At 43.6% G+C, this 20,778-nt stretch overlaps 1 protein-coding gene across 1 annotated transcript in view; it reads right to left on the bottom strand.

Annotated features, from left to right (window-relative positions):
* The window catches only part of LOC126276364 (sodium leak channel NALCN), a 361,108-nt gene extending 358,820 nt beyond the window's left edge, over nucleotides 1-2,288 (bottom strand). The window contains exon 1 of the mRNA XM_049977270.1: nucleotides 2,179-2,288. The gene's annotated coding sequence lies outside the window, so the exon portion shown is untranslated. The remainder of the gene's footprint in view (nucleotides 1-2,178) is intronic.
* Nucleotides 2,289-20,778: the final 18,490 nt, after the last annotated feature.

Raw genomic sequence — 20,778 nt, 5'->3', positions numbered from 1 at the left:
CTGAATGATGTGTCTTGCAGAATAATGTTAGATGGTCACCACTATCATTACCACAGATGGACTTCCACAATATTTGGAATTAAATAATTTTTTTTCAGCTCTTTTCTGTAGGCTAAATATTAAATACTTCAGTAGATACGTGTGAGAGTACAAATTATAATGTCCAAGTTTCAATCCATGTTTTGCCCCTTGGACTTTTTCTGTCACTGATCACTTCTGACAATGATTTCTTAATGTGACATGCACAGTTGCACCATGTTTTGGGGTCCATATTACACTATAGTTTCCCCTCTAACTAAGGTGGCTCAAAGGTCAAAAGAAAGCAAGGCATACTGTCTACGATAAGAACATTCCTAATAAAGCACTGTGATATTCTAGATCTACATTCATAATATGCAAAATACTTTTTAATGCATGACATACATTCAACATTGTAACAAATTAGTTCCAATTCTAAATGGAGTGCAAGAAGAATGGTTGCTTGAATATCTCTGTGTAAATTATAGTTAGACTAATCTTGTCTTTGTGTTCACTATCGGAGCAATACATAGGGGGATGTAGATTATCTCTGGACTCTTCACTTCATAAACTTCATATGCATGCTTTTGCACGATTGTTGGCTTGTATATTGAAGTTTCTGCCAATTCAAATATTTCAGCATTTCTGCAACTTTCTCCTGAGAGTCAAGAATGTGATCATTTGTGTTGTTCTTCTTATTCTCAAAATTACTTTGTGACTGACAGATTGCAGTGGCTGAGAAGAGTGTTGTCAGCAAGCAGCGAGCATTACTTCATTAGGTGCTGCGCATACCTACAAAACAGGCAATGCGGCAAGCATGTGATGCTTATGAAAGAACTGCGATTGGATGGTGTCTGGCCCCTACCACTCGACGTGCTGAAGCATCAGTCACAAAGTGATTCTGATAATAGTACAGAATATACTCAGTGTCCCCTTTTAGTCCTACGCGGTACAAGGCCACGCACACTTGAGGAATAATCTGAGTTGGGACACAATCCATTTGCTGCTGGTCACTGCATTTTTCTGGTACCTTGCCAATAAATCGAAGCGAAGCCAAACATCCAAGTTGAGGAAACAGTCATGTTTGGAGCTCTCCATAATTGGAAAGTATTTCAAATTATGGGTTCTATTATATCAAAATTCCAGTTACTTGAGTTTAACTATTTCTCATTGAAAAATAGTTTGTTTACATTGGTATGGATGTGACACATTATTACATTTAAACATTTTTCCATCCAGTACTGGTTTATTTTCATGTTTAGATGGCAGTATTGAAGATAAAGTCCCTAAAACAAATCTAACAAGTTGTATACTTTGGATTAAACTACACAAGAAAGCTACACCTAGGAAGAAAGAGTAATTTGGGGGTGCAGGAACATAAGGGAGGAGGAAAATAGACACAAAATTGGTGTAAAAAAACAGTATGATTATTATCTGAGGCGCTTTTTCGTAGATACAACTTAAATCTACAGCTTCAGAACCTTACCACAACAGGAAGTCTGTAAACATAAATGTACTCATATATGAATATTGTAGTCAGCAAGCTAATTGACTTAACTGCTGAAATTATGAAAATAGCTGGAGACAATTGAAAGTATTTAGAGTTACTGGCATCGAAAGTATTTAGGCCTAATACTATTACAATGCCGGATGATTACGAGTAAGCAACTGACAATAATGGTGCAAACATGGTACAAAGAACTGAAGGGTACCTTGGAACTAAGTTAATAAAAACGGTCGGAATCAAATTATATACACCGTTTATCCGGATTTACTGAGAATTTAAATCGAAGCAGATGGTGGTTAATGTTGTTTGCTGACTTGTCCATATCGGATACGTGTCATTACACTTAACAATGGCAAGTTTATAAGCGCCACGTATATTACAAAAAATGCGCAGATTGGGGTACAACTTAAGTTATTATAGAAAAGAGAAGTGTAGGAAGCAAAGAGTGGATTAAATTAACAATTATAATATAATCGAAAAGCGGGACAAAACATCGTAAACTTGCAGAACCAACACTTTCAGCTAATCTATATACTGATATCCAGTAAGTCACAGGTTACATCTTCAGTTTTAAAATTCTCTACTAACAATGCGAAAATATCTTTCTTTTAAGCCAACTAATTGATTCATGCATTACAAACAAATGCTTTTACTTCGGACAAACACCGGCGACTTCACTTTGTTTATTTACTATCTGGCTTGACAGTTCCCATTTTGCTTGTGCCCATGTCAAAGCAATTCATCTACACATATAATCCACACTTCGTTCGGCAAGGGCAAAGATGACTCTTCGAGTTCACTACCAAATGCGTATCGGGACAGAACGACAGCTCGCCCAGATTGGATTGTTGTTTTCTGCAGTATGTATTGGAGCTTCTACACAACGTCGCATCGCTCAGCCCCACTCTGAATCCAAAGCCAACTTCTGACAAGCCAGAGCCTCCACTATAGCAACATCGCATGGCCACAGTTTAACATAACACTTCGCTTCAGTTTTGTTGCCTTCTGAGCCAGCAGTGTGCCAATCGGCCAGTAAGTAAATCTGTTAAGTTCGGCGCGATGTGAAAGCGAAAAGTAGTTGTTTATTTTGGTTTGCACAATTGTTTTTAGAAACTGTAGCGTCTGTAGCGCAATAAATTGCAGCAATAAAAAGAAGAAGACACTGCATCTGTCTTTTCGTTGGTTTTCTAAGGACGTGAGAGGTATATACCATCATGTTATTAAAGTGTATCGTCGGGATTCGCTTGCAGACTACGCGTGTGTTAATGATTAATTTTTCGTTTTAGGAGCAGAAAATGGCTAATGAATAGCAGACGAGAAGATCTTATTAAAAAAGATCCTGTTTACCTTTTTATATAATGTTAAGTTTTGTTTGCTGCACTTCAAATAAAACCAGTTCATGAATGCAGACAATAATAAACTCATACTGTCTGACGTCCTAAATAAACCACCTCAGCTGACGACGAGAAGGAAACTGCTACAAAAAGTTCTGCAATTCGTCTGAAGCTGTAAAATAGTCCTATGGCACAGAACCAGCCATTTCAACTCTCTATATCTCAGTGTTAGATACGTCTGAGTCGTCAACACAGATCTGCTTTGACGATGAAGTGGTTAGATTAAGTGCAACTAATTGTGTCTTGCAAAAGCGTGTGAAGTGTGAGGATGTGCAGATCGCTAGACTTCATGCAAAAACATGGGAAGTGGCTATCATTTTAAGTACAAGCAGCATAAGGATCAAGTGAAGAAGAACAGTCAAATTTTGAAGCCTATAGGATCCAGATATTTGAAAACAGACTTCCTTGACTTGTTGTTAAGCCAGATTTGCATGCCACTGAAGGAGAAACGTGCTGAAGATGGAAATACGAAAATAAGCTGTTTGCTCTAAATTTATTATATTACAACCCTCAGGCATACAGGTTTTGTTAGAATGTTTTATGCTTCCATCACTGTGTACATTACAAAGGTATGTGGAAGGCACGCAAATAAAATGGGGGTTAGTGACAAATTACAGCTTTTAAAGTACAGCGATAAACTAGTGAATATTTCACTGGATGAAATGTGTCTAATGACAAAGTAAACATATGGCAGCGTTTCTAACACTGTTATTAGCTTTCAGAACTTGTGATTTACATACACTTCATATTTCTCCCACTATTTGGCTGTTGTTCGTCCCACTTACAATAATTTAAAGATGAAGGTCGTACTAGTGGCAACAGGGGACAAGGGCTAAGACACAGTACGCCTACAGAACGACAAATGACGTGTCGATCCATTTTGCGTATATAGGTACATGACTGAGCTTCTTATGTGTGAATCTATGTTTTTTTATTCCTTTTATATAAACGTGGTAAGCTGCAGTTCTATCCAATTTAACAAGTGTGTTTTCACGGATGTGTTGTAGCTTGCCACTGGATTCATGATTTTTGTCCCAACTTGTGCATATTTTAGAATCATTTTTAGAAACATCTACGTCTTCTGATATTACAAAAACTTTGGGAGGCAAGAAAATAATTCAAGTATTTCGTTAATCACGTATAAAGAGGATGCAAAGCAAACACTGTGCTTACGATGCATCTGACATTCTCCTTTCTCACCGTTTGGAGCGCTAGTGTCACACAAGCTGTCAAACTGTGACAACTTTTACATCAGTGATGTCGCGACTGTTTTATCAGCCTGTGGTGTTGCTGTCAAATAAATGACCAGGCTTGCAGAATGGGCTTGTAATTACTCACTTTGACCACAGACTACTCTACACAAGCTGGAGCATTCAATATGGCAACACCACACAGCTGTCAAATAGACGACCGGACTTGTAAAAATGACGTCTTATTTTACGTTAAAACAACAAAGCAATTTTACTCTCTAATACGTGCAGGTGTGGGTTAACACTTGTACAAAAGAGCAACTCGCCGACATCTTCCCACTTAAGTATCCGCAAATGCAATTTTAACATTTGTCGAAAATTATGAAACACGAAAACGGAAAATTGTACACAATGCAGAAGTTAAGTATTGTATGTAACAGGATGTGTCCTGTGCTCATACATGAACGTGATTCTACTATAGCGTCTCACACAAGTGTCTTCATGTGCTAAATGTTCGCATAGTGTTGGTGGTTCAATCTCACATGATGTTGTCAAGTGAACTGTGCCTGTCAAAGCAGTTCCACACCCAGCCTCCAGGGGCATTTCGTTTTTTGCGTGTTTTATACTTACTTTACACATTTCTTTTATTCCTTGTTTTGTCAATTTTCCTGTCCTGTAGTTTTCTCCTTGCTGTCTACTGTTACCCTTGTTAGTAAGGGTGTCAGTAGGCAATGCACCCACAAGAAAGTTCTTTCACCTCTAGACGAGTGGCTACGAGCACGTCCAACCGAAAGTTGGTCGCCAAATTTGAGGCGAAATTGACAAGTGATGAGCTTGATGTGATATGGAGCTGATCTGTGTCGAGTTTACGGGATGTCGGAGGAGCCAGCAATATCAAGACGAACGGTTTGCTTGCCTCCGTTTTAGCCCAATAACCCAGTCTTGTGGTTTGCACAGGTGGAAGCAAATTTCTTCTACACCAGAGTCACTGCTGACGGAATGTCGGAGGAGCCAGCAATATCAAGACGAACGGTTTGCTTGCCTCCGTTTTAGCCCAATAACCCAGTCTTGTGGTTTGCACAGGTGGAAGCAAATTTCTTCTACACCAGAGTCACTGCTGATGCCTCGAAGTTCGCCCTTATAATCAACCAATTGGAACACCACTCTGTGGCTGTGGTGCAACACGCCGTCACTGTGACTACGCAGGCGAATTCCTATGAGAAGCTCAAGGTGGAAGTGCTACGGAGAGTCGCTGCCTCACAGGAAGGTAGAATATGCCAATTTTTTTTACAAGAGGATAACGTAGATAATAAGCCATTACAATATGGTAACATATCTATGCAGCAAGATAGATACAATCACCATACTGGCCAACTCGTTGCACACTCTGTGGATCAGTGGACTACCACCACAGGTAAAGACAATTGCGGCATCTCAAACAAACACATCACTTGACGCTGTGGCAGAATTTGAGACCGTTTACAGCAAGCCATCAGCTCGGCCTAGATTAGACCAGTTGCAGCACAGTGCAGCAGTATGATGGCCACAGTGACAGTAGTGTACAGCAAATACAACTTACTCGTGGTGAAGGTGGAAGTGTTGTGCTTACAGGTTGGCATGCTTTTGTCATAAGGCGGCAATGGAAACACAGACATTCAAGGAGTCAGTCTGCTAGCAATGCTATGTCTTCTCAGGTTGAGCAACCTGTGTGTTGGTATCAGCAGAGATTCGGCACAAAAATGTATGGCACCATGCTTTCATTCAAATGCCGGCGATGGTCGGCCATAGATGCAACCGACTGTCCATCATCATCTAGTCGCCTATTCGTTAGCGACGGAAGTTCTGGCCTGAAATTCCTGGCGGACAATGGTTCGGACCATGATCTCGGAAGCATTGCTGCAGGCAACCAACTACCTTCTATTAACTAACAACAATTCGACTATCACTACCTACACTCTAGGGGAATGGACTTGAACTTAGGATTACGCCATCCATTCACTTGGAATTTTACTGTTGCAGGCATCATCGAAGCTATAATTGGCCTAGATCTCTTGGCACATTATGACCTCTTACCAAACATGGCAAACACCTGATTAGTGTTACCAGGGTAAGTGCAGTTCGTTTTCATCACAGTGCAGCCATCCACAGTTCAAAGTTGACATAGGCACAATAGGTTTCTCTACTAAGTCAATTTCCAAACTTGACCATACCACCAGGAGTACATAATGAGCTACCACGCAATACGGTACACCATATCGAAAAGATTGATGGACTGCCAGCGTTGTGCAGATCTAGTCATTTGGCACCATACCACCACACCATTGCTCGAGCAGAGTTTGACATTATGCTGTAAGAGGGCACTATCAGGCCATTGAGCTGTTTGTGGACCTCTGCTTTAAACCTGGTACCTAAGAAAGGTGGATATTGGTACGTGGTGATTATCGTACACTTAATGTGGGAACAGTTATCCTCTTATCCTGTGCCATTGTTATGGGAATACAATTAAGCATCACATGGTGCAATGGTTTTCAGTGTATTGGACTCTAAAATAGCTTATCACAGCAGCAGTGGAGGAAGAAGACATTCTGAAAACTGCATATGAACGCCATTCGGGCTGTTTGAAAGCATGTATATTACATCAGGATTATGGAATGCAGTGCAAACATGGCAACGGTTTATTGACTCTGTCCTTTAAGGCCTTCTATTCTGTTTTGTGTACCTGGGAGGTGTGCTCGTGTTTTTTGGTCACCCCACAACAACACCTACAGGAAGTATTCAACTGTTTGGAGCATGATTGAATCATGTTGAACAAGAATACAGAATGAGATTTTCAGTGCAGCAGAGTGTGCACTGATATGAAACTTCCTGACAGATTAAGACTGTGTGCCAGACCAAGACTCGAACTCGGGACCTTTGCCTTTCGCGGGAAGCAGCGCTCCAATGGGGCGTGAGTTATGCTTGGGTAGCTCAGATTGCAGAGCACTTGCCCACGAAAGGCAAAGGGGCCGAGTTCGAGTCTTGGTCCAGCATACAATTTTGATCTGCCAGGAAGTTTCAACCTGAGGACACCTTACTGAGATACAGAATTTCATCTGTGGGCTCTATACCTTTAAGAGAGAAGGTTGAAGCAATTCTGCAGCTACCACAATCAAGGAACTGTGTCGGCGAGGCTGCGAAACAGAGCATAGCTGACGCAGCACTCCTTGCACTTCCCAAACTTGATGTGCCCCTAAAGTTAGTGGTGGACGCAGACCAGATGGCCATCAGTGCAGCTCTACAAGAATGGTTAGAGAGCTCATGGCTGGCATATACCTCTCACAAACTGTCCTATCTCAGACAAAGAGGTCTTGGCCTTATCCGAGGGTGTTAAATACTTTCAACTGCAGACTGAGGGGTGAGCGTTTACAATATTCACTGACCATAAGCCGTTGATCTATGCATTTAAGCATAACAGCGTCAACTGCTCTCCTCACCAATACAACAGTCTCAAATTTACAGCTCAATTTACTGACATTAAGAATATTATGGGCACTGGTAACGTGGCGGGTGAATGTTTTTCGCATATCAACAGTGTGACAAGCCCTACAGACTTTTCCACATTGGACCAGGCACAAAAAGATGATGAAGAGCACTCGACGCTCGTCAACGACGCTATGTCAGCATTATGATTACAACTCATCGACATTCCAGGTGAAGATGCCAGGCTGTACTGTTGCGTCTCCACGATAAGAATTCGCATGCTTCTTCCATCAGCGTTCAGAAGACAAACTTTTGACAGCACCCACAACATGTGCCTTCCAGGAATCAGTCCCACCCTTCGTCTGATGTTTCAACGCTTTGTTTGCCCGGGGATGCAAAAAGTCTGTCGAGAATGTGCATGAACAAGTCTACAATGCCAACGGTGTAAGGTGTCCCGGCACGTGCATGCGCCAGTCGGTGATATTCCGAATGCAGCCGTACGTTTCGCGCATTTTCGCCTTGCTGTAGAGGGACCACTTCCTCCGTCGAATGGTCAACATTATTTATTGACCATGGTAGATTGTTTCACCTGCTTGCCAGAGGTGGTGCCTATCGATGGTGCCCATTTGACAATATTGCAAATTCATCGACGCTGATGCCCTGCATTCATCTACACACGACCAGCCAGAATTCGAACATCATCTGAGGGATCATATCGCTCAGACTCAGCCTTCGAAGGCTTCCTGTCATGGCTCATCACCTCTTTGCATTCGTTAATATCTAGACAGCTGTTCTCATGTCATGCTCTGTACAGGCAGCGTGAAACCATTAATGCAACCTCTGTACACTGGCTCTGTCGAGTGTTATGAAAAGTGTGCGTCGATGTTGGACATCTTGGTGAATGGCAAGGCAACTACCGTTTCCTTCAACAGAGTGAAACCTGTGTAGATATTCCACAAGACATTATCATCCGCAATCCTAGGAGGACATCAGAATCTGCTATAGTCTGAGACCCAGCCAGAAGTACTGCAGCCGCTGCAAACACCTGATGCAGAAGAACCACCGGCTTGGGCAACCAGTTCCGGATGTCGTGTTCATTTACCTGCTTGCTTAGTTGACACCGACGCTCCAATTCCGCTGAGGCGGCTGATAATGGCGTCGAAGTGGCATTACCAACTGTACTATGGGTCTCTGCAATATGCAGGCCAACAGATGGGCCGTTTGTTTATCGCTGACTGAAGGGGGTGCTTGCGGAACTCGGAGTCGCCGGGAATTGAAGGGAATTTGGGCGGTATCTGCCGTCTTGTTAGAGCGAACGGATCTCTGGAAGTTTCCAACGTTTTAGTTGGAACATCATTGTGGTAGGTGGCTACAGTGGCAGCTCTACAGGTGCTGGAGTAAGTGACCGTGGCGGAGGTTTCTCTGCGTGTGCCAGTCGTAAATATGAACATGGTGGACGAATGAGTGGGGCGCCCAGTAGCCTAGGTGCAGGGCAGTATTTTTCGACCTATTCGTGTAATAAAATCTAGGTGAGGTGGAGATTCGGGTGTTGGTAAGTTGATATTGCTGATGTAACTGTATTATCCATATCTTGATTCCGTGACAGTTTCCGGAAAGTTTTCCTTTGAGATTTGCTCTCACAACGTGGTTCTAATTGGGGGAAATGCATGTGTTGTCTCCGGAAGAACTTCGTATGTAACGTACGCAGGAGTCCCTCTCTCAACGGAGACTGTTGTGTCTTCGCCATCTTGCAGTATTACGATGATGTGCAAGCCATATTGCAGTAACCGACATAACCCAGCCTAAGAAGGAAACAGCGGCGGCCCAGTTGAGTCAATACACAACCAAAAGTGCGAAAAGCTCTGTAACTCTTTGTGAAAAACATTTGCTTGATGCCATGATGGACTGGTGCGGCTAGAGGAGTCACTGCATTGTGTGCTGCAGTGTTTGTGCGTACTCATGAAGGATGTGGGCAGAGGGTGTCGTCACTTCTTACTCTAGGTCAATATCTGTTTTTGTGGTCCAGGCTCTTTCGCGGCAGACGAGGGCTGCTTTGAGCTACACGGTCGTTCTGCTACCCCATTACTCATGGGATGGTAGCTGGTGGTTTGATCACTGTGGCCAGAACTAAAAAAAGGCCAGGTGCTGGCGATTTCTTTAGCGGCCAGAACTAAAAAAAGATATGGTGATCCAGGAGCTGACGATTTCTTTAGCCACTGTCACTGCAAATATACTAGTAACTGGCATACCTTCAAGCTAGCTGGTAGAACGGTCTGCTATTGTTAACAAGTATTTTTACCCTCTGGAGAAGGGAAATGACCCTATTATGTACACAAGCACATACATATGTGTTGTTGAGGGGCAGTGGGGGGAGGGGGATGGGGTAATTATATTGCCAATAGCTGCGAAACGGCGACTGACTTTGTTTTGTTGACGAAACAAACAGCTCTTGCCAGCTGACAGCTCTGTGTTTTGGCTCCTGACCAGGTAAAGCATTAATTCACAGCTTATGGGGGCAGACAAGCGAGGGTGGGACGGGGCATCAGCAGTTTGGAATGAATTTTCTTAGTGCACCACACGGATGTATGGTTGTTGTTTTCCTTTGGAGGGGTTACACCATACGGCGATCTGCAGTGCTGGAATGAAAATCTCCTTCAGTTTGTAACTGAAGTTATCGCGAAATAACGTTTATAACTGGATCTGTGCACAGGGCGTTCGCTATGTCTGGCCATAACACTCCGCTGATCGCATTACATACCTACGAGAGACAATCTATGCCAATATTTTTAAAGCTCTTATATGGCTAATTTCCATGGTAGATTCAAAATTGTTAAGGCTTTCTTGGCCACTTGTTGACAAACTGCCTGTTGGATTCTGTCTCGAGTTCTTCGGCTAACGTTCGTCTCATGATTTTTCTGACGTTTCACCAGCATGAGTGGCTGGCATTGTGAAAGTTTCACCCTCCACTTCTGGTTGTGGACTGGAGCCGAACTCGCGGCCACGTACTATATGTACCTGGCGAGCCAACGTCCAAGCGCTTCTCCGCGATCGTTTCCGTTGCAGGCCTCTTGCTATATGCGGCGGTCTTTCGCTGCAGCACGGGAAGCCAGGATCCGTTTACCTTGAATCTTTCTTCTTTTTTGTTGGAGCTGTTCTTGTGTTTGTGTATTTCTACAGCTTCTCTGAACAATCGGGCGTGATAGTCTAATCTACAGCCAGAACTTCTGTGTCGGCGAATTTTATTACGCGGTCAGTCTCACACAACGCGTCCTCTGCCACGGCCGATTTCTTCACCTGCCTCAAACTGCAATGTCGCTTATGTTCTGTGATCCTGGTGTTGATTGATCGTTCATTCATTCCAACGTAAACATGGTGCATTATATTCTCGACATTGCAAGTGGGTCCCTTTTCTTCTTTGCAGATCTAAGATACTCTTTGATCTTCTTTGTCGATTTGTAAATAGTTTTTACGCCGTGTTTGCGCAATATACTGCCGATTCTGTCCGACACTCTGAGAATGTGTGGCAGAAGGGCCGTACCCGACAATTCTTCTTGTGATTTGTCACTTCGCCCAAAGTTTGGCTCTGTTGTTCTTCTAATATAACTTGTGGAGTAACCATTGCTCCTCAGAACACTTTCTAAGTGTTGTATTTTGCGTCTGAGGTGCTGCGGCTCAAATATTCGTCTTGCTCGCGTTACGAGAGTATTAATCAAAATGTTCAAATGTGTGTGAAATCTTATGGGACTTAACTGCTAAAGTCATCAGTCCCTAAGCTTACACACTACTCGATCTAAATTATCCTAAGGACAAACACACACACCCATGCCCGAGGGAGGATTCGAACCTTCGTCGGGATCAGCCGCACAGTCCATGACTGCAGCACCCCAGACCGCTCGGCTAATCCCGCGCGGCAGCGTATTAATCATGCCTCTTTTCTGGCTCGGGTAATGATGTGATAGTTTGTGCATGTATCGGTCCGTGTGTGTCGGTTTTCGATACACATTGTGTCCCCCTTGTGCTGGTCACAAAGGATGGTGAAAACCTGGGCTGTGCACATATGCGATCCACCACTAAGAGCAGCTAACAACTATTGTGACCAGTGGGTGTATACGACGCGTCTTTTGTAGTACTGATAAAGGGCTTGCTTGGATCTCTACCAATCACTGTGCAGTACCAGGTTGTCAAAGAAGAAACTGAAGGAAGAGATAAAGACTGGTACGCCTGTAGGTTGTGCCATCCACAGCGGATGTCATTGTTACACACCACGATGCCACCACAGTGCAACGAGAGATTCAGCTATCCCACAGCATCACTATCAAGAAGCAAGCCTGGCTTGCTACCACAGAGTCATGAGCTGCGCTGCTGTTAAGGATGGAGCAGAAGGAAGAAGAAGGGGTGTGTCATCCACAGTGTCTGTCAGTGACACACTAGCTGAGAGTATCACACAATGACATGTCACCAAAACGAGATAGCGTACCCTCATCAGTCCATCTGACTACTCCAATCTGACACTTTGCCTGGTGTGAAGAAGATCTCTGTTGTGTGCCAATCGGGTGAGATGGAGAACCAGTGCATATTGCCCTTACACTTGTGATGATTCCCAGGTGGAACCATCTGGCATGTGATACTGCTACCCACCTGCTGCATCTTTGCACATCGTCGTGTCCTGTGGTGTGGCCGAGATGAGCTACATAGACATTGTTTGGAGGAGAGTCCGAGTTAGGAACGTAACTTTAGTCTCAGATGATCCATCTTCAGTCACTGACAATTGCAACATTGAGCCACCCACATACCCTACACTTAAGGTCCACCAAATGTCCCACTGCCCTCAGGAGTGTTTGTAGAGAAGGTGCAACGCAAAGTGCAACGCATATAAAAGATAGTCTGTGCATGTTCTTGTACAATATAATGGATGTTTTAGTTTCTGTGCTTGATTTCATTAACATACGACTGTGCGTTTGGCAAACTTTTGTTATTTCAACCAGTTGAATTTTCAATTGAGTGTAGCTTCCTGGCAGGTTAAAACTGTGTGCCGGACCGAGACTCGAACTCGGGACCTGTGCCTTTCGTGGGCAAGTGCTCTACCAACGGAGCTACCCAAGCACGACTCACGCCGCCTCCTCTCAGCTTTACTTCCGCCAGTACCTCGTCTCCTACCTTCCAAACTTTACAGAAGCTCGCCTGCGAACCTTGCAAGACTAGCACCCCTGAAAGGAAGGATATTGCGGAGACATAGCTTAGCCACAGCCTGGGGAATGTTTCCAGAATGAGATTTTCACTTCGCAGGAGAGCTTCTGTTAAGTTTGGAAGGTAGGAGACGAGGTACTGTCGGAAATAAAGCTGTGAGGAGGCACCACTTCGGCGACTTGCGCGTCGATGGGGATGAAATGATGGTGAGTAGGACAACACACCACCCCGCCCCTGAGCGGAGAAAAATCTCCGACCCAGACGGGAATCGAACACGGGCCCTTAGGATAGACATTCTGTCGCGCTGACCACTCAGCTAGCGTGGGCGGACAAACTCGAACTAAGACTTGAAGAATTTAGATGGATTGTGGACTATAGAGACTCTGCAAGCAGAAATCCAAGGGACGCCAGTTTGAATTCAGCCCGGAGGAAACATTTTTAAGCTGCAGCTCGGAAGGACAACTGGTACACAAGCTAACGATTATTCTTCGCGCAAAGTTCGTCTTCACCGTATTGAATCTTCAACTGGGCGACGGTCAACGCAAGGAGGAGCTCGAAGCCTTTATGTGCAATGAGACCATTATGATTATTCATAGAGACAAAATGAGTGATATATGAATGATTGATATTAATACTATAATTAATTAAATTTTGGCCGCGATGCAACTTACATGTATGTTTTGACTACTAAAGGTTTTCTGATACGTGGTATTATATTGTAATCTGTGGTGACAAACCAACTTGGAAAATAAAAGTAAACAGGAAATCCAGGCTCGAAGCCCTATCTGGCACAAATTTTCAACTTTTCCGATTGGTTTCAATCAATGCTCACTCGCAGCCAATGTAAATAATTCCTTTGTGCCACAATTCTTAATGGCTGCTGGATCAAAATGGTATCTGTTCTTTCGGACAAGTCCGAAAGAGCAGACACCACGCACATACGATATTAAAAACTCTCAATAAAGAGAAGAGAGATACCCTACAACGGAATAACATCCGCGACAAAATATGGCTATACTACTACCAAACTTATGGGCAGGGAAAGAAGAAACTATTGTATCGGCTCAGTTAGACGTAAATGTAGATATAGTCTCCTTGGAAGAACTGGAAGATGCAATGGGCTCCACGAGAAACATACAGTGCTCAATAGAAGGCAAAATAAATTCGGAGCTTTTTAAATACGTGCATGAAAATCGATTCGGTGAGTCTTATCTTCTAGCAGTTTTTTGTTGTTACACATCTTTTCTGGCTGTTCTGGGACGTCGTGTCGCCCTACCTTGGCTGAAATAGCAAGCACGCTCAATCAGCAGTGCACGACAGCGTTTGATATCAATATGTTCCAAACAGCCGCTCGCAATAGTGCCGTTTTCCAGGGTGTCTTATCTCGAATTCTGTGGATCACGGAGATAAGAGGTCAAGTGTTTTGAATAGCCCTTGGCCTAACGACCATTTGTGAATTATCGGAAGAACGAGCATACTGTACTTATTCTGCAGTAGAGGGTAAAATTTAAAAGTTACACAGTTCCTCTCGCCCAGGCAAATTGAACGAATCGGTTGGTTGTTTTGCATTAGCTGTAGTCTATGCTGGACCTTATAAAAGCACCGTTTGTTCATGGGTGGTTCCCGAGAAAACCGCAAAATCCGGTGCTTAGCCACTGTTTGCACAGTGGACCGAAATTATCTAAATAACTAACCATGGCAAATAGCTCAAATTATAACTTCATATTCTTCATTTGTCTAGAAATGCCATTTTCCCGTTTTCGATACTATTTTGTTTGTTATCACACAATGGTTTTGGGTACCAAAAGTATCAGTTGTGGAGATGCAACTCCTGTAATTTATACTCATGACCAACCATCGAAATTTTACCACATGTGCTTAAGATCATGTTCTCGGCGGAACCTTGAACCTTTAATCGATTTCATTAGCAGTTAGCGAGATCCTGAGATTCAAAATTACGGTATTTATGCACATAACATATGCACGTAATATTCGGTTTGAGGTGTAACTGCAGTTTTAGTGGACACAGTGAACACATGGAAAGGGTTCCGGACTCGTCTCAAGGGTTCTGAGGTCACCAAACTCTTTTCATTCAGAGGTTTTTCACCAATAAAACTTTATGACGTGGTGTCATGTGTATGGGGCCCTTCACGTCTATATAGCGTATATTGAGTTGGAAGTATTCGATGGTGCTACCTGGAGGCTTCAGCATCTTAAAGTTGTACAAAATTCTTTGTACTCGCAAATCAAACACCGCATTTTTTGGTACACTGAAGATGTAGCCTAAAGACTATAACGCTAGTAAAATAATTCTAATAATGTTTTTACTCTTTTAATACAGAAATCAGAAGCATTCCGCTTTCGATGAATTGCGATCGATGAGCAAAGTATGCAGAAAAAATGCAAAGAAAACTATTTTGTGTTAACTTTACTCGTATATAACACGTTCTTATTTGTTGTTTATGTGTGTCAAAGTATATAACTGTGTCGAAGTACGTATATGAATAAAATGTGAAAGCTTTACTGACCAATAGATTTCATTTTATAAGAAAAAGGAATCAGCAGAATATGCTCTTGTCGCAGCACAAAAAGGTAAATGTGTTCCTGTTTAAAAGACTCTTACAGAAAAATGGGGAACCAGCTACCTCAGTTCTCATTCCGCTTTCCTCACCAAAAATGTTGGCATTCAAGTTTATCCGCTTATTTGTCCTGAAAGAGACCAGTAGAGAGACAGTAAGGGTGAAAGAGAGAGGAGACAATTTGGCTAGAGAGAAAGGGAGAGGAGATAGTTCAAATGGTTCAAATGACTCTGAGCACTAAGGAACTTAACTTCTGAGGTCATCAGTCCCCTAGAACTTAGAACTACTTAAACCTAACTAACCTAAGGACATCACACACATTCATGCCCGAGAAAGGACTCGAACCGGCGACCGTAGCGGTCGCGCGGTTCCAGACTGTAGCGGCTAGAACACCTCGGCCACTCCGGCCGGCAGAGAGGAGACAATGTAAATGAAAAATATAGATGAGCGGAGGCCATACATGAGTTTTGGGGTGGGGAGAAGGGGGGGGATGTGGAAGCTCCGAGACGGTAAAATTTAACACGTAGGTATAGGGAAGACCGCTTTTTGGACCGAAATTGGAAGAGACAAAATCAGTTGGACCACCCCAGAATTTTTGACACTGCCGAGGTACAGTGGAGACAGTGATAGTGGGAAAGAAAGACAAAAGTAGGCACAGTAAGTGAGAGAGCAGACAGTGGCAGCGGGATATATTGTAAATGTAGGAGATATTGTAAATGAGTGGAGACGGTGGCAGTGGGAGAGAAAAGCAGAAGAAGCCAACCACAGGCACTTGATTTCATCAGTTGGCCTGAATGATCTGTTTGTAAGTTACCTCTCTTCAAATGATACGATTGCCTTATAATGAAATGAACTGTCGTGTTTCGAAGAAGGAGGAGGTACATCTTTAACTTCATGTTTATGTGTAAACGTTGACTCTGCATTCGATGGTTCTTGGTCCCATTTCCTGTGTGTCAAAGTCACAGAAAGTTATACGAGGGCAAGGCAGTAGGTTAGCACAGGGCATTCAACAAGATACCATTCTTATCACATCTGGTGTCAGGACACGCATCCGGAGTCATGTTACGGGGAACAACCGGGAATTGATAAAGGTCTGCCAGAGGAATCCCACAAGCCTTAGGCAATTGCGTAATAGTGGTTAGATGATATGAAACTGCTGGAAAGCCCTCTCTGAAGCTCTCAGCCAGTGGGAGGACAATAAAATGGAGGGAAACCTAATGGACCAATAGGTATCGAGCTCTCTCTTTTGCTTCCCTTGTTTTATTATGAATCTTGCTGACCAAGCTCCCCCCTCCCCATCCCCCCCCCCCCCCCCATTTATAGTGTGAGGACGATGAAGTACCGGCAGCTACAGTAACCAGCAAGTGCCGCCAGACACAAGAGGAAGAAGACTGAAAGTAAGTGTGTCACATAATAATATATTTATTTCTTTTATTATTAATGTTCCAGTGTGCATTACGTATTTCCACCTCTCACCATATGAGAGTACGACAGGCAATGTAGAACATGATCGTTTTGAGGTCCAGGTGTTGCATTATGGTGAGGCGTAATGTTCCAATGTGGTACTGACCTCCAAATCTTTGATCGTGGTACAGTTACCGGTCAACGTTATTTTAACACTGTCTCCTTCCCTCTTCTTTTCAGGAGTACATTCGGCTCTGACTTCACTTTTGTGGATGACGATGCGCGACCGTATGGTGTTTTCTTGATGTGATTTATGTAAACTGGAATCAGGATAGCCATGCGGGAATTCAAATTCTGTTCCTTCGCGAAACAAGGACAGTATCATAGCGACAGCATCTTTGCCTATTGGGGCGATGGTTCCCTTGAAAAAGTCACGGCCGATATCCTTTCCTACCATGTCAAGTACAACATGGTGTTCACTCTCTAAATATCTCGTCGCCAACAGGAGTTTACATCCTAAATTATTGTTCCTTACAATACACATTTGATAATTCACCGTGGAACTCGAACCAGTGTCGTACTTCACATTTCTGGACTGACGTATCATTGACAGCCGTGAAAATCACGTTGAGTGAAAGCAGGGGAAAAATCCTGTAATGGAATGTCACCTCATATTGCGATTTTGGGGTTGATAATTGAGGACTTGCCTAGATACCAGCAAGGTACAAGTCACACAGAAAAAATAATAGGGACTGTACTCACTTTGTGGCCATGGCTGCTAATATACGCTTTTGTGATGGCACTCGACTAGTAGGTTGTCGTTTCAAACCTTGGAGGTGAAAGAAATTTTCATCAGCAGTATTTGACAGGCAAGGTAATGGGGGATGATTCCATACAGTTTCCCATCACCAGACTTTGCATCAGTGGCCTGGGTTAAATTCCAAACCTCTCCACAGTGTCTCGTTCATACAGGGAGCAGGCCGGTGTGGTCGTGCGGTTCTAGGCGCTTCAGTCCAGAACCACGCGGCTGCTACGGTCGCAGGTTCGAATTCTGCCTCAGACATGGATGTTTGTGATGCTCTTAGGTTAGTTAGGTTTAAGAATTTCTAAGTCTAGGGGACTGATGACCTCAGCTGTTAAATCCCATAATGCTTAGAGCCATCATACAGGGACCTTGAGCCGTAGAACCTTTCCTTCATCTTTGGCCCTGGCAGTGTGTTGGCTCGTCCATCTGATTGGCCTTTGCTGTGGCGTGATTGGCTGCGTGAAGCTTGAAAGGAGCGGCCTAGGACGGTCATGTGGTCGGTCGATTTTTAGCAAGGTTGGAGGAAGAGTTACGGGGACGACAGGGAGAGGGCAGTACGTCAGTGTGCCAAGAGGTGTAACGGAACGATTGTGGTCGGGGCCAGGGCCGGGGCCGGTAGGCAGCTCTGCAGAGGGGGTGAGGGGGGGAGGGGGTGTCTGTTGGCTGGACGTGACGCAGAGGGGCGACACAGACAAAAGGGTCTGCGTGGCGTGTGAGGCCCCCTTCGCATAGCGGAACTGGGGTTGGCAGTGTTTGCAGTGGAAGTCCTTGCTGTCCATGGACGGTTTACACCTGGGCGAGCCGTGACCTATCCTTTGGCATCGCGCGGTGTCTTTAGCCTCCTCACTGCAGCCTCCGACTGTGCACCTTCTTGCGAGTGTGCTGTTTGATGCTACTGTAAGTACTGTTCCCCGAACAATTAAGTTTTGTCGGCCCATTTCTTATTAGAAACCGTACCGTGCTGTAGTGGCATCGTCTTACTGTTCTGGTTCAGCAGTGTCCAAATTCTGTCCCTCCTATAGTGCTGCATATGCTTAAACTGGTTGTGCCTGTTGATGAGGCCAGTGTTAACGGTTGTGCCTTTGAAATACTTTGGCAATCGTAGTGGGACGCATGTACTACTTAAGGTGTTCCTGTGTGAAAACAATGCAAGTTCTAACTACCATAATTATGCCGTTATTCCTAAACCAGTTCTAATTCGGAAGTGTCATTATAGTCACTGTAAGATTCCAAAGCTGTCCTCTCAACCTCATAGCAAATTGGTGCTGCTAAGACTAGTCTATTTTTTTTTTAATTGCCTAGCTCTTCGGTGAACTGTGTTATGTAATTAAGAACTGTTACACGGTATGCTTTGGATGTAGTTATGTAAACAAGGCAGAGTAGTGGTTTCAATAATTTTTGCTTTCCTGGGTGATAGTTTAGAGATAAAATGATGTCGCTCAAATGAAACGTAACAGCTGCCTGTGCCGAGATTAAAAAAAAAAATATATCCTTGCTTTCACTAATTGGTTAACGTAAATGTTCACTTATGTTGATGCTTGTTAAAGTTTGGTGGCTCGGCAAGTATCGTCACATTTGACCGTGAATTTATTGTTTGTTACGTGTTGTAGGGCGGGACTTATTTGTCTCTGTTGTGATGAGCGCTTCCTTAGGCGTTGTCGCCGTCCGGTGAAATCAGGCGCGCCATGAACTCTGAAGGGTGCCATAGTGGAATGGCACCATAATTGATGTATTGTACGCCCCAAAGAAAGCGATTTCTCCTTAAACTCTTACTGTTTAAAGTTAAAAGTATAAAGAGTCCTTAATCTTTTGGGCCCACCTGGCCGGACGTTTGATGAATTAACCTGCTCCCTAAAGAATTTTCTCGGCATTGATTTTGATAACAAACATTTTGGAATTGTGTTTTGCTTAAAGTTAATCTCTTCAAAGGGGTTGGTTGACTCTTTGCTGCTCATTTAGCATATGATTCATCAAATAATATTTAATGTTGTACTACTTAAATTCTAAATTTAGTTTGAAATATCATTCTAGTTGCGACCCTCCCTGTTTGCATTGAAAATGTCTGCGAATGATTGCTAATTTGTTTTTGATCTGAGACATATGTTCTAAATTCATGTTTTGATATGGTGTATTTAAAAAATAATATGGGCTAAACACCGGCTTTTTTAATCTGGATGTCAATGTTTTCACCAGCGTGCAATACTATATGTTTTGGTAAATAAAGTATATTGTTTCAGTGTATCCTCAGTTGGTTTTGGACCTTACACTCCAGCAGCCCTGTGCCCTGCTATTACCTATCAGACGTCAAGAGCGATTTCTCCCTTGTCGTTAACAACACAAGCAATATAGTTAATGAACATTTCAGTACAAAATCAGTCCAGAACAGACAATAAAATCATTCAGTTTCATTCCCTGACACAAAAAGTGAAGTACATGGAAGAAATAGTCGGATGTCAGTGTAACTTCGTACACGTGTACACCACCAGTGGATATGTAAATGATTCTCTGTGACATAATGAACAAAATGATCTTCCCTCAGAATGAAGCAACAGCGTTCACGAGCTCTTCATCACTGCATGACTCACGGCAGCATGGACAGAAGCATAGGTGACTCTTGTCCGTTCTCCTATGCAGTCACATTGTGTCGGTCCTTCCAAAATTCCCCACAGTGCGTTAGTGTTGTTGGTGTATGCTGTTGGTACCAGACCAGACAGGTTAAGTTATGAGCGTCAACGACGTCAGAAATTGAGTAACGACCGTCAAGGACAAGGAGATGACACATATATGTGTGAAACAGCATTATAAGAATCAGAATTTCTCTGTGGGTCTCCAGTTGGCCGAATCGTCCATATCTACACTCATGCTCATAAATTAAGGATAATTGCAGAATGTAGTTCCACACGACGTGGCACTACACAGAAATGGCGCTAATAGCATAGGCACACAGGGAACACACACGACACAGAGCTGTAAGTCCACGCTATTGGTGATGTTGAGAAAACCGTCCCGAAACACATGTGCTACAAAACGCCACTGTTTCCTGCACATGTACCTCGACATCAATATGGGATATGATCACCATGCACCCGTACACAAGCCACACAAAGGGTTGGCATACTCTGTATCAGGTGGTCGAGGAGCTGCTGGGGTACAGCCTCGCATTCTTGCACCAGTGCCTGTCGGAGCTCCTGAAATGTCATAGGGGTTTGAAGACGTGCAGCGATACGACGACCGT

The sequence above is a fragment of the Schistocerca gregaria genome, chromosome 1 (assembly GCF_023897955.1).
Source record: "Schistocerca gregaria isolate iqSchGreg1 chromosome 1, iqSchGreg1.2, whole genome shotgun sequence".
NCBI lineage: Eukaryota > Metazoa > Arthropoda > Insecta > Orthoptera > Acrididae > Schistocerca > Schistocerca gregaria.
The sequence above is the reverse complement of the archived record's forward strand: the minus strand, read 5'-3'. Positions and strand labels throughout refer to the sequence as shown.